This window comes from Arachis ipaensis, chromosome B1 (assembly GCF_059453495.1).
Source record: "Arachis ipaensis isolate K30076 ecotype BB chromosome B1, ASM5945349v1, whole genome shotgun sequence".
Lineage (NCBI taxonomy): Eukaryota > Viridiplantae > Streptophyta > Magnoliopsida > Fabales > Fabaceae > Arachis > Arachis ipaensis.
In genome coordinates this window covers 120,191,705-120,204,862 of record NC_142436.1, presented here as the reverse complement: position 1 = coordinate 120,204,862, position 13,158 = coordinate 120,191,705, and the positions used below count along the sequence as shown (strand labels likewise).

Here is a 13,158-nt window from a genome sequence, read left to right as displayed (position 1 = left end):
AGTTGTTCTTGGCCAGTCTTCTTGTTTGATCTTCATATTTTCTTGTTTTGTGTCTTTTCCTGTTTTTCATATGCATTCTTGAAACATTAATGCCTAAAGAATAACAATTTTTAAGTTTGGTGTCTTGCATGTTTTCTTTTCTTGAAAACTTTTCAAAAATAAGTTCTTGGTGTTCATTTTGACATTCAAAGTGTTCTTGGTGTTCATCTTGACATTCATAGTGTTCTTGCATGCATGACATGTTTTGATTCATAATTTTCATGTTTTGAATCTTTTTGATGTTTTTCTCTTTCATCATTAAAAATCCAAAAATTAAAAAAATATCTTTCCCTTTTTCTTCTCATCAAATTTGAAAATTTGAGTTGACTTTTTCAAAATTTTTAAAATCTAGTTGTTTTTTATAAGTCAAATCAAATTTTCAATTTAAAAATTCTATCTTTTTCAAATCTTTTTCAAAAATAAAATCTTTCTCATTTTTCTTTCATAATTTTCGAAAATCTTATTAGCATTTAATGTGATTGATTCTTAAATTTTAAGTTTGTTACTTGCCTAGTAAGAAAGGTTCAATCTTTAAAATTTTAAATCATATCTTTTAGTTTCTTGTTAGTCAAGTAATCAACTTTAATTTCAAAATCAAATCTTTTTAAATTTCTTTTTCAAAATCTTTTTCAAAATAAGTTTCAATCACATCTTTTCAAAATCAATTTCAAAATCCTTTCTAACTTCTTTTCTAACCTCTTATCTTTTCAAAAATTGATTTTCAAATCTTTTTCAAACTAATCCTATCTTTTTGTTTGATTCTTATCTTTTTTCAAAACTACCTAACTAATTCTATCTCTAATTTTCGAAAATCACATCCCTCTTTTTCAAAATTCAATTTTAATTAACTAATTGTTTTAAATTTCAATTTAAATTAATTTCATTTTTCTTTCTAATTTTCGAATTCTAACTTTGATTTTAAATTAAAAACAAAAATACTTTCATTTTAATTTATTTAATTTTCAAAATTCTCTCCCCCTCATCTCTTTCTAATTATTTTATTTATTTACTAACACTTCTCTTCATCTCAAAATTCGAACCCTCTCTTCCCCTTGGTGTTCGAATTTTTCTTCTTCTAATCTTTTCTTCTTCTACTCACAAAAGGGAATCTCTATACTGTGACATAGAGGATTCCATATTTTCTTTTCTATTTTCTTCTTTTTCATATGAGCAGGAACAAGGATAAGAATATTCTTGTTGAAGCTGATCCTGAACCTGAAAGGACTCTGAAGAGGAAGTTAAGGGAAGCTAAAGCACAACTCTCTGGAGAAAATCTGACAGAAATTTTTGAAAAAGAAGGAGACATGGCCGAAAATAATAACAATGCAAGGAAGATGCTTGGTGACTTTACTGCACCTAATTCCAATTTACATGGAAGAAGCATCTCAATCCCTGCCATTGGAGCAAACAATTTTGAGCTGAAACCTCAACTAGTTTCTCTGATGCAATAGAATTGCAAGTTTTATGGACTTCCATCTGAAGATCCCTTTCAGTTCTTAACTGAATTCTTGCAGATCTGTGATACTGTTAAGACCAATGGGGTTGATCCCGAGGTCTACAGGCTTATTCTTTTCCCGTTTGCTGTAAGAGACAGAGCTAGAATATGGTTGAATTCTCAATCTAAGGATAGCCCGAACTCTTGGGATAAGCTGGTCACGGCTTTCTTAGCCAAGTTCTTTCCTCCTCAAAAGTTTAGTAAGCTAAGAGTGGATGTTCAAACCTTCAGACACAAGGAAGGTGAATCCCTCTATGAAGCTTGGGAGAGATACAAGGAACTGACCAAAAAGTGTCCTTCTGACATGCTTTCAGAATGGACCATCCTGGACATATTCTATGATGGTCTGTCTGAATTATCAAAGATGTCGTTGGACCATTCTGCAGGTGGATCCATTCACCTAAAGAAAACATCTGCAAAAGCTCAAGAACTCATTGACATGGTTGCAAATAACCAGTTCATGTACACTTCTGAAAGGAATCCTGTGAGTAATGGGACGCCTCAGAGGAAGGGAGTTCTTGAAATTGTTACTCTGAATGCCATATTGGCTCAGAATAAAATATTAACTCAGCAAGTAAATATGATCTCTCAGAGTCTGAATGGATTGAAGGAATCATCCAACAGTACTAAAGAGGCATCTTTTGAAGAAGAAGCTTATGATCCTGAGAACCCTGCAATAGCAGAGGTGAATTACATGGGTGAAACCTATGGAAACACCTATAATCCCTCATGGAGAAATCCTCCAAATTTCTCATGGAAGGATCAACAAAAGCCTCAACAAGGCTTTAATAATGGTGGAAGAAACAAGTTTAGCAATAGCAAGCCTTTTCCATCATCCACTCAGCAACAGACATAGAATTCTGAGCAGAATCCATCTATCTTAGCAAATATAGTCTCTGATCTATCTAAGGCCACTGTAAGTTTCATGAATGAAACAAGGTCCTCCATTAGAAATTTGGAGGCACAAGTGGGCCAGCTGAGTAAAAGAGTCACCGAAACTCCTCCTAGTACTCTCCCAAGCAATATAGAAGAAAATCCAAAGAAAGAGTGCAAGGCCATTGATTTAACCATCATGGCCGAACCTACAAGGGAGGGGAAGGACGTGAATCCTAGCGAGGAAGACCTCCTGGGACGTCCAGTGACCAATAAGGAGTTTCCCTTTGAGGAACCAAAGGAATCTAAGGCTCAATTAGAGACCATAGAGATTCTATTGAACCTCCTTCTGCCCTTCATGAGCTATGATGAGTATTCTTCCTCTGAAGAGGATAAAGAAATTACTGAAGAGCAAGTTGCTAAGTACCTTGGTGCAATCATGAAGCTGAATGCCAAATTATTTGGTAATGAGACTTGGGAAGATGAACCTCCCTTGCTCACCAATGAACTAAATGCATTGGATAGGCAGAAATTACCTCAAAAGAAAAAGGATCCTGGCAAATTCTTAATACCCTGTACCATAGGCACCATGACCTTTGAGAAGGCTCTGTGTGACATGGGGTCAGGAATAAACTTAATGCCACTCTCTGTAATGGAGAAACTTGGGATCTTTGAGGTGCAGGCTGCCAGAATCTCATTAGAGATGGCAGACAACTCAAGAAAATAGGCTTATGGACAAGTAGAGGACGTGTTAGTCAAGGTTGAAGGCCTTTACATCCTTGCTGATTTCATAATCCTAGACACTAGGAAGGAAGAGGATGAATCCATCATCCTTGGAAGACCCTTCCTAGCCACAGTAAGAGCTGTGATTGATGTGGACAGAGGAGATTTAGTCCTTCAACTGAATGAGGACAACCTTGTGTTTCAAACTCAAGGATCTCCTTCTGTAACAATGAAGAGGAAGCATGAAAAGCTTCTCTCACTACAGAGTCAACCAAAGCCCCCACAGTCAAACTCTAAGTTTGGTGTTGAACCCCCACATTCAAACTCTAAGTTTGGTGTTGGGAGGTCCCAACAATGCTCTGAACATCTGTGAGGCTCCATGAGAGCTCACTGTCAAGCTATTGACGTTAAAGAAGCGCTTATTGGGAGGCAACCCAATGTTATTTGATTATATCTATTTTATTTTCCTTTTGTTATTTCTTGTTTTATTAGGTTGATGATCATGTGAATTCACAAAAACTACTGAAAAATAAAAAACAGAATGAAAAACAGCATTGAAAACAGCACACCCTGGAGGAGAGCAGTTTGGCGTTTAACGCCAGAAACAAGCATCTGCCTGGCGTTAAATGCCAGAAACAAGCTACATTTGGGCGTTTAACGCCAGAAACAGGCAGTAGTCTGGCGTTAAACGCCAGGATTGAACAGCAAGGGCGTTTTACACGCCTAATTGGAGCAGGGATATTAAGTCCTTGGCCCCACTGGATCTGTGGACCCCACAGGATCCCCACCACTTCTTCTCTCCTCTTCACTCCTTTTCATAACTCTCTTCCACAAATATCCTTCACCAATCACCTCTATTACTCCTCCAAAACCATCATACAACCCAACTACACCCACCCACTCAAATTCAAACCATCACTCTTTCCTTTTCACACATCATTACCACCTAAACCCCCCTGGCCGAACCATTCACACACCTCCATCTTCTCCATCTCTTCTTCTTCTCATCCTTTCTTTCTTCTTTTGCTCGAGGACGAGCAAACATTTTAAGTTTGGTGTGGAAAAAGCATTGCTTTTTTTTTTGTTTTTCCATAACCACTAATGCCTCAAGGGATGCACTTCCCTCCACAAAACTATTGGGAGCAAATCAACACTTCCCTAGGAGAATTAAGTTCCAATATGGGACAACTAAGGGTGGAGCACCAAGAGCACTCCATCATCCTTCATGAGATTAGAGAAGATCAAAGAGCTATGGGGGAGGAGCAACAAAGGCAAGGAAGAGACATAGAAGAGCTCAAAAGCACCATTGGTTCTTCAAGAAGAGGAAGACACCATCCTCACTAAGGTGGACTCATTCTTTAATCTCCTTGTCTATTTATTTTACTTTTTTTCGATTTTTTGAGCTTTATGTTTTATTTATGTTTGTGTCTTTGCTATATGATCACTAGTGTCTAAGTGTCTATGCCTTAAAGTTATGAATATGAATCCATCACCTCTCTTAAATGAAAACTGTTCTAAAAACAAAAGAACAAGAAGTACATGGTTTCGAATTCATCCATGAAACTAGTTTAATTATTTTGATGTGGTGGCAATACTTTTTGTTTTCTGAATGTATGCTTGAACAGTGCATATGTCTTTTGAATTTGATGTTTATGAATGTTAAATATGTTGGCTCTTGAAGAATAAGGAAAAAGGAGAAATGTTATTTGATAATCTGAAAAATCATAAAAATGATTCTTGAAGCAAGAAAAAGCAGTGAATACAAAAGCTTGCAGGAAAAAAAAAATAAGCGAAAAAGAAAAGAAAGAAAAAGAAAAAGCAAGCAGAAAAAGCCAAAAGCTCTTTAAACCAAAAGGCAAGAGCAAAAAGCCAATAGCCCTTAAAACCAAAAGGCAAGGGTAATACAAAGGATCCAAGACTTTGAGCATCAGTGGATAGGAGGGCCTAAAGGAATAAAATCCTGGCCTAAGCGGCTAAACCAAGCTGTCCCTAACCATGTGCTTGTGGCGTGAAGGTGTCAAGTGAAAACTTGAGACTGAGCGGTTAAAGTCAAGGTCCAAAGCAAAAAAAAGAGTGTGCTTAAGAACCTTGGACACCTCTAATTGGGGACTTTAGCAAAGCTGAGTCACAATCTGAAAGGGTTCACCCAGTTATGTGTCTGTGACATTTATGTATCCAGTGGTAATACTGGAAAACAAAGTGCTTAGGGCCACGGCCAAGACTCATAAAGTAGCTGTGTTCAAGAATCAACATATTGAACTAGGAGAATCAATAACACTATCTGAACTCTGAGTTCCTATAGATGCCAATCATTCTGAACTTCAATGGATAAAGTGAGATGCCAAAACTATTCAAGAGGCAAAAAGCTACAAGTCCCGCTCATCTAATTGGAGCTAAGTTTCATTGATATTTTGGAATTTATAGTATATTCTCTTCTTTTTATCCCATTTGGATTTCAGTTGCTTGGGGACAAGCAACAATTTAAGTTTGGTGTTGTGATGAGCGGATAATTTATACGCTTTTTAGCATTGTTTTTACATAGTTTTTAGTGTGATTTAGTTAGTTTTTAGTATATTTTTATTAGTTTTTAAATAAAATTCACATTTCTAGACTTTACTATGAGTTTGTGTGTTTTTCTATGATTTCAGGTATTTTCTGGCTGAAATTGAGGGACTTGAGCAAAAATCAGATTCAGAGGTTGAAGAAGGACTGCAGATGCTGTTGGATTCTGACCTCCCTGCACTCAAAGTGGATTTTCTGGAGCTACAGAACTCCAAATGGCACGCTCTTAATTGCGTTGGAAAGTAGACATCCAGGGCTTTTCAGTAATATATAATAGTCCCTACTTTGCCTGAGTTTAGATGACGCAAACTGGCGCTCAACGCCAGTTCCATGTTGTATTCTGGAGTTAAACGCCAGAAACAGGTTACAAACTGGCGTTCAACTCCAAGAGAAGCCTCTACACGTGTAAAGCTCAATGCTCAGCCCAAGCACACACCAAGTGGGCCCCAGAAGTAGATTTCTGCATCATTTACTCATTTCTGTAAACCCTAGTAACTAGTTTAGTATAAATAGGACGTTTTACTATTGTAGTTACATCTTTAGTTTTATCTTTAGATCACGTTTGGGGGCTGGCCTCTCGGCCATGCCTAGACCTTCATCACTTATGTATTTTCAATGGTAGAGTTTCTACACACCATAGATTAAGGTGTGGAGCTCTGCTGTTCCTCATGAATTAATGCAAAGTACTACTGTTTTTCTATTCAATACAAACTTATTCCGCTTCTAAGATATTCATTCGCACTTCAATGTGAATGTGATGATCATGACAATCATCATCATTCCCAATTTATGAACGCGTGCCTGACAACAACTTCCGTTCTACCTTAGATTGAATGGGTATCTCTTGGATATCTAATATAGGGGACCGAGTCCGAGATATTAGAATCTTCATGGTATAAGTTAGAACCCATGGATGGCCATTCCTGAGATCCGGAAAGTCTAAACCTTGTCTATGGTATTCCGAGTAGGATCTGGGAAGGGATGGCTGTGACGAGCTTCAAACTCGCGAGTGCTGGGCATAGTGACAGACGCAAAAGGATCAATGGATCCTATTCCAGTATGATCGAGAACCGACAGATGAATAGGACGGGAAGTAGCCATTGACAACAGTGATGCCCTACATAAAGCTTGCCATGGAAAGGAGTAGGAATGATTGGATGAAGACAGCAGGAAAGCAGAGGTTCAGAGGAACGAAAGCATCTCTATAAGCTTATCTGAAATTCTCACCAATGAATTACATAAGTTTGGTGTTGTGATGGGTGAGCATCTTTCCTATTTTTTCCTAGTAAATTTGCATTTAAATTGTTGAGTTTAATCAAGAATTAATTATCTTTTAGCCACTATGGATGCTACTTTGAATCTTGTGCAATGCTGTTTATTTTAGATAGCATTTGGATGGATTTGATGGAACTTTCGTAGAAAAAGGAAGAAGGCTATATAGGGCAGGAATGGCTTAGAGGATGGAGAGGAAGCTTGCAAAAATGGAATCAGCACAAGAATTAAAGGAGATGACATCGAGGAGCGACGCGTGCGCGTACCTGACGCGTGCGCGTGATTTGAAGATTTGCTTAGCGACACGTGCACGTGACTGATGCGTATGCGTGACACGCGAAGAAGACTATCGACGCGTACGCGTGACTGACGCGTACGTGTGACATGCGCCACATGCAGAAAACGCAAAAAATGCTGATTGATCTATTAATTCTAATTTAAACTCTATTTTATTTAAAAATAGGAAAAGATATTATTTTAGTTTTAAAAGATAGATTTTTTTATGAGGATTAGATATAAAAGAGAAAAAAACTTCTCTTTTGGGGATCCTAACATTAGTTCACTTTTCATTCCACCTCAGCCTAATTTACAATCCTTATTTTTCTCTCTGAACCATGAGCAACTAAACCTCCATTGTTAAGGTTAGGAGCTCTGTCTATTGTATGGATTGATACTATTATTTTTCTATTTTAATTCATGTATTAATTTATATTTCAAGAATTGTTTTCATTCTTTATTTTATGAATTTGGGTGGAACGGAAGTATGACCCTCTTTCTAATTGAGTTCTTGTATAACTTGGAAAAGCTCTTTACTTGAACAACAGCTTGAAAACATATTCTCCTAAGTTTCAAATTATCTGGACTTAAAGGGATACGCGATATATAATCCTCTTATATTTGGGTAATTAGGATTTCTGTGGCATATAAACTAGAATTGAACTTCACCTCTAATTGGAATTAAGTGACAAAGGAATTGGCGGTTGATAAATTTTAGAGGAGACTAGAAAGGTCTAAGGAATTAGGGTCTAGTCACATATAATTTGCCATGAATTAAATCTTGCATGATTAAAATAAAGGGATAAGTACTTTTTTCGTCCCCAAGGTCTGGGGTCAAAATCAAAATCGTCCCCGACTTTTTTTCTTATTAAAATCATCCTCAACGTTACAAAACATTATAAAATCGTCCTTTTCTACTTCAATTTTATTTTTTTACTAAATTACCCTTCATTATTAAAAAATTATAAAATAAAATAAATATAAAGTACATAGAAAAAAAAGAAGAAAAGGGGGTGGGGACTGGGGAGAACCAGAGAACCAGAGAACCACCATCGCTAGCCACCTCCGCGATCCTAGAACCCACCGCGCCAGCTCTTCCTCGCCATCGTCCACCATCACCTTCGCGTCAACCACCTCCACCACGCCAGCAACCCTAACCGCCAGCGAGCCTCTCTTTCTTTCCTTCTTTTCTCTTCCCCTGTCTCGCACACCCCTGCACCTCCTCGAACCAGAAACCACCATCATCAGCGAACCACCAAGCCTTCTTCTTTCCAGAACCCACATCGCCACCGGTTCTCCTTTGCTCTGTGCGAGACCCATCACCTCCAGCTCGCTCTCCTTTTCACTGAAACGGAACTTTCAGAGCAGCGGAACAGAGCCCCTCTCCTTCTCAAGCACAGAACCGAATCACAGACCACCATGGCAGTCCTTCTTCCCCCTTCCATCATGCCCAGACCGCCAGCGACCCATCAGCTGCAGCTGTCCCTGCGCCCTGCCGTCCTGCCGCACCGCACCACCGCACCACCGCTTCTTTAAACTGGATTTTTTGTGAAATTTCTGGATTTTTTGATGAAATTTGTTGTGGAATATTATTGTTGCTGAAATTTGAAATTGGAATATTGTTGTTGCTGAATTTGTTGATTATTATTCAAAGTGCATGTTGCTTGAATTTTCTGTTGATGATGATGATGATGACCATGAACAGTTTTTTTTTTTTTGGTTCTTAGGGTGGGATCAATAATTTTTCTGTGGCTTTAAGTCAGTTTTGATTGTTGGTTTGGATTCAATTGAGGAAAAGAACTTATGCCTAGGTTTTGAATTTTCATGAGGATCTGTTGTAAGTGATTACTTTTTTTTGTGATTTTTTTTCCCAAAGAGGGTTCTTTGATTTCAGTTGATCATGGTTAGCGGCAACATTTTTCTATGACAATTTTGTGTCTTGCAGCTTTTGATTTTTTCCAATAATTTTCGTTCCTGGTGAATTGGCATCTTAGTATTCTGATAATTTAGCATGAGTTTGCCTGAAAATTTGAATTCTGGTTACGGTGAGGGGGTGAGGGGTGGAGGGTTACGGTGAGGGGGTGAAGGGGTGAGGGGGTGAGGGAGTGGGGTGAGAGGTGGGTTTGGGGTGAGGGGAGACGAAGGGATGCTGGGTGTGGGTGGGGTGGGGTTTTATTTTTTTAATATTATTTTTATTAATAGTTAAGGATAATTTGGTCCAAAAAAATAGAAAAGGACGATTTTATAATGTTTTGTAATGTTAAGGATGATTTTAATAAGAAAAAAAGGTCGGGGACGATTTTGATTTCGACCCCAGACCTTGGGGACGAAAAAAGTACTTATCCCTAAAATAAATTAATAAGAAAAGTTAATCCAGAAAATAGATAACTCTGAAACCTTAATTGTTTCTCCATACATATTTCACAACCTGTTTACTGCTTGCTTTGTTAAATTTCTGAATTATTGTTTAATGCTTTTGAATACCAAAACACTCTTTTCTGTTTGTTTAACTAAGTAGATTAATCAACCATTGTTGCTTAGTCCATCAATCCTCGTGGGATCGACCCTCACTCACCTGAGGTATTACTTGGTATGACCCGGTGCACTTGCCGGTTAGTTTGTGGTTTATAAATTCCGCACCAATGCACTTGCCAATCTATCTGTACAAATATTGCGGAGCCAGTTTTGCACACCAACTTTTTGGTACCGTTGTCAGGGATTGTTCGGATTTGACAAACTACCGGATTATCTTGTTGCTTAGATTAGGAACTTTTTCTTCACTTTTGTTTGTGTCTTTTGTTTTCTTTTTCAAAAACTTTTTCAAAAATTCATCTTTTCTTTGTCTTCCGTTTGAGTCTAGTGTCAGTTCTTAAGTTTGATGTCTTTTGTGTGTTTTTTATTTTCTTTAAATTTTTGAAAATTGTTCTTAGTGTTCTTCTTGGTATTCAAGTTGTTCTTGTTTCTTTTCTTTGTTTGATCATAAAACTTTTAAGTTTGGTGTCCTTAGTTGTTTTTCTTTAAAAATTTCGAATAATAAGTGTCTTTGATCTAAAAATTTTAGAGAAAATTTCATTCCCCTCCCCTGCAAGATGCTAAAATGACACTCCCCTCCCCTATATTTATAAAATGTACATTCCCCTTCCTTATAACTTTTAAAAAACCTCCTCTTTAATCCATTTTAATTTTTTTGTGTTAACTAATTTCAATTTTATCCATTTTTCAAGAAAAAATAAATTATTTTTTTACAAAAATACCCTTTAGTATAAATTTTATTTTTTTGTCATTAATTTTGCTTACCAAAATACCCTTTAATAAATTATTTTTTTATTGATTAAATTGTATTTTTACCAAAATATTTTAAAAAAATTTAATAATTAAATTATTTTTTCTAAGATACCCTTCAATAATTTCTTAATTATTAAATAATGATTATACCAAAATTTTTGTTAACAATTTTTTTATATTTTACTATTAATTTTTCGATATTAATATATATATTATTTTAATATTAAAAAAAATCTTAGTAAGATTATTTTCAATATCAATATATATTAATTGTTATACATATTAACAATGGTAAGATTTTTTTATTTAATTTTAAAATAATATACATTGATATCGAAAAATTAATAGTAAAATATGAAAAATTATTAACCAAAATTTTGGTAAAATTATAATTTAATAATTAAAAAATTATTGAAGGGTATCTTAGAAAAAATAATTTAATTATTAAATTTTTAAAAAAATATTTTGGTAAAAATATAATTTAATAAATAAAAATAATTTATTAAATGGTATTTTGGTAAACAAAATTTAATGATAAAAAATAAAATTTTTGTTAAAAGGTATTTTTGTAAAAAGTAATTTTTTTTTGAAAAATAGATAAAGTTAACATTAGTTAACACAAAAAAATTTAAAATAGATTAAAGAAGAGGTTTATAAGGGAATGGAATGTACATTTTATAAATAGAGGGCAGAGAGCGTCATTTTAGTATCTCGCAGGTGAGGGGAGTAGAATTTTCTCAAAATTTTAAGTTTGGTGTCTTTTAGTTGTTTTTCTCTTTCTTCATTAATTCAAAAAATAAAAAATATATTTTCTATCTTTATTTAAAAATTTCGAAAATCTTGTTTCTCTCTTTTATTTTGATTTAGAAATTTTAATGTTCAGTGTTTTCTTGTTAGTAAAGTCAAATTTTAAATTTTAAATCTTATTTTTTCAAATTTTTTCTTTTAATTTGATTCTTTCCTATCTTATCTTTCTTTTAAATTTTAATATTCAAAACTTTTTCAAATCATTATCTTATCTTATATTAATTCTAAATTTCAAATTCAAATCTTTTCAAAATTCAAATCTTTTTTAAATCTTCACCATATCTTAACTTTTCAACTTATTTTCAAATCTTTATCTTATCTTCTTTCAATTTCAAAATTCAAAATCAAATCTTTTTCAAATCTTTTTAATTCTTATTTTATGTTGTTGACTTTTCTTTTCCAATCTTAAATTTAAAAATTTTAAAATCAAATCTTTTTCAATTCTTCTATATTATCTTATTTTCAGATCTTTCTTAATTAGTCACTTGTCTTCTCTTCTATCTTTTTCAAAACTTCCTAACTAATTCTTCTTTTCTATTTTCGAAAACTTCTCACTTCTTTCTCTCTCTTCTTTTTCGAAAATCACATATTTAATTTTCATATCTTTTTAATCAATTAGTTATCTTAGTCTTTAAATTTCTTCTTCTTTTCGAATTTAATTAGTAAATAAAATAAAAACAAAAATATTTTTATGCTAATTTTCCCATTTACTTCTTAATTTTCGAATTCTTCTACCCCTTTATTCGAATTCTTCATCTCATTCTTCTATCTTCATTCTTCTCTCTTATTCACATCTCACAGGGAGTTCTCTATCCTTTGACATAGAAACTCCCGTTCTTTCTTGTTCTTGTTTTTCTTTTTCTTGTTTATGAGCAGGAACAAAGATAAATAACCTCTCTTTGATCTTGATCCTGAACCTGAGAGGACTCTAAGGAAGCGTTTACAACAAGTTAAAGCACAACACTCCGGAAGAGACCTCATAGAACTTTTTGAACAAGAAGCTAAAAATACAAACATGGCAGCCGAACAGAATAATGAAGAAGATGCAAGGAAGGTTCTTGATGACTTAACTGCACCCACTTCTGACTTCTATAGAAGAAATATCTCCATACCTGCCATTAGAGCAAATAACTTTGAGTTTAAGCCTCAGTTAGTCTCTCTAATGCAACAGAATTGAAAATTTCATGGACTTCCACTAGCAGATCCACATCAATTCTTATCTGAATTCTTGCAAATCTGTGATACTGTTAAGACCAATAGAGTGGATCTTGAGGTCTACAAACTTATGCTTTTCCCTTTTGCTGTTAGAGACAGAGCTAGGATATGGTTGGATTTTCAACCTAAGGAAAGCCTAAACTCTTGGAAAAAGTTGGTCAATGCTTTCTTGGCCAAGTCCTTTCCACCTCAAAAGATGAGCAAGCTCAGGGTGGAAGTTCAAACCTTCAGACAAAAAGAGGGTGAATCCCTCTATGAAGCTTGGGAAAGATACAAGCAACTGATCAGGAGATGTCCTCCTGACATGCTTTCAGAATGGACTATCCTAGGTATTATCTATGATGGTGTCTTTGAGATGTCCAAGATGTCCTTGGACCATTCTCCTAGTGGATTATTCCACTTGAAGAAAACGCCTGAAGAGGCACAGGAACTCATTGAAATGGTTGCAAACAACCAATTTATGTACACTTCTGAGCGAAACCCTGTGAACAATGGGGTAGCTCAGAAGAAAGAAGTCCTAGAGGGTGACACTCTGAATGCCATATTAGCTCAGAACAAGATCTTGACCCAACATGTCAATATGATCTCTCAGCATTTGACTGAAATGTAAG

At 35.1% G+C, this 13,158-nt stretch overlaps 2 non-coding genes across 2 annotated transcripts; both read right to left on the bottom strand.

The window, feature by feature from the left end:
- Window positions 1-1,736: 1,736 nt before the first annotated feature.
- LOC148578137 (small nucleolar RNA R71) lies at window positions 1,737-1,844 on the bottom strand. Its single transcript, XR_015902968.1, has one exon. It is a non-coding gene; the product is annotated as a small nucleolar RNA R71 (small nucleolar RNA).
- A 10,905-nt stretch (window positions 1,845-12,749) lies between these two features.
- LOC148578136 (small nucleolar RNA R71) lies at window positions 12,750-12,853 on the bottom strand. The gene has a single exon (XR_015903729.1). It is a non-coding gene; the product is annotated as a small nucleolar RNA R71 (small nucleolar RNA).
- Between the last annotated feature and the right edge of the window lie 305 nt (window positions 12,854-13,158).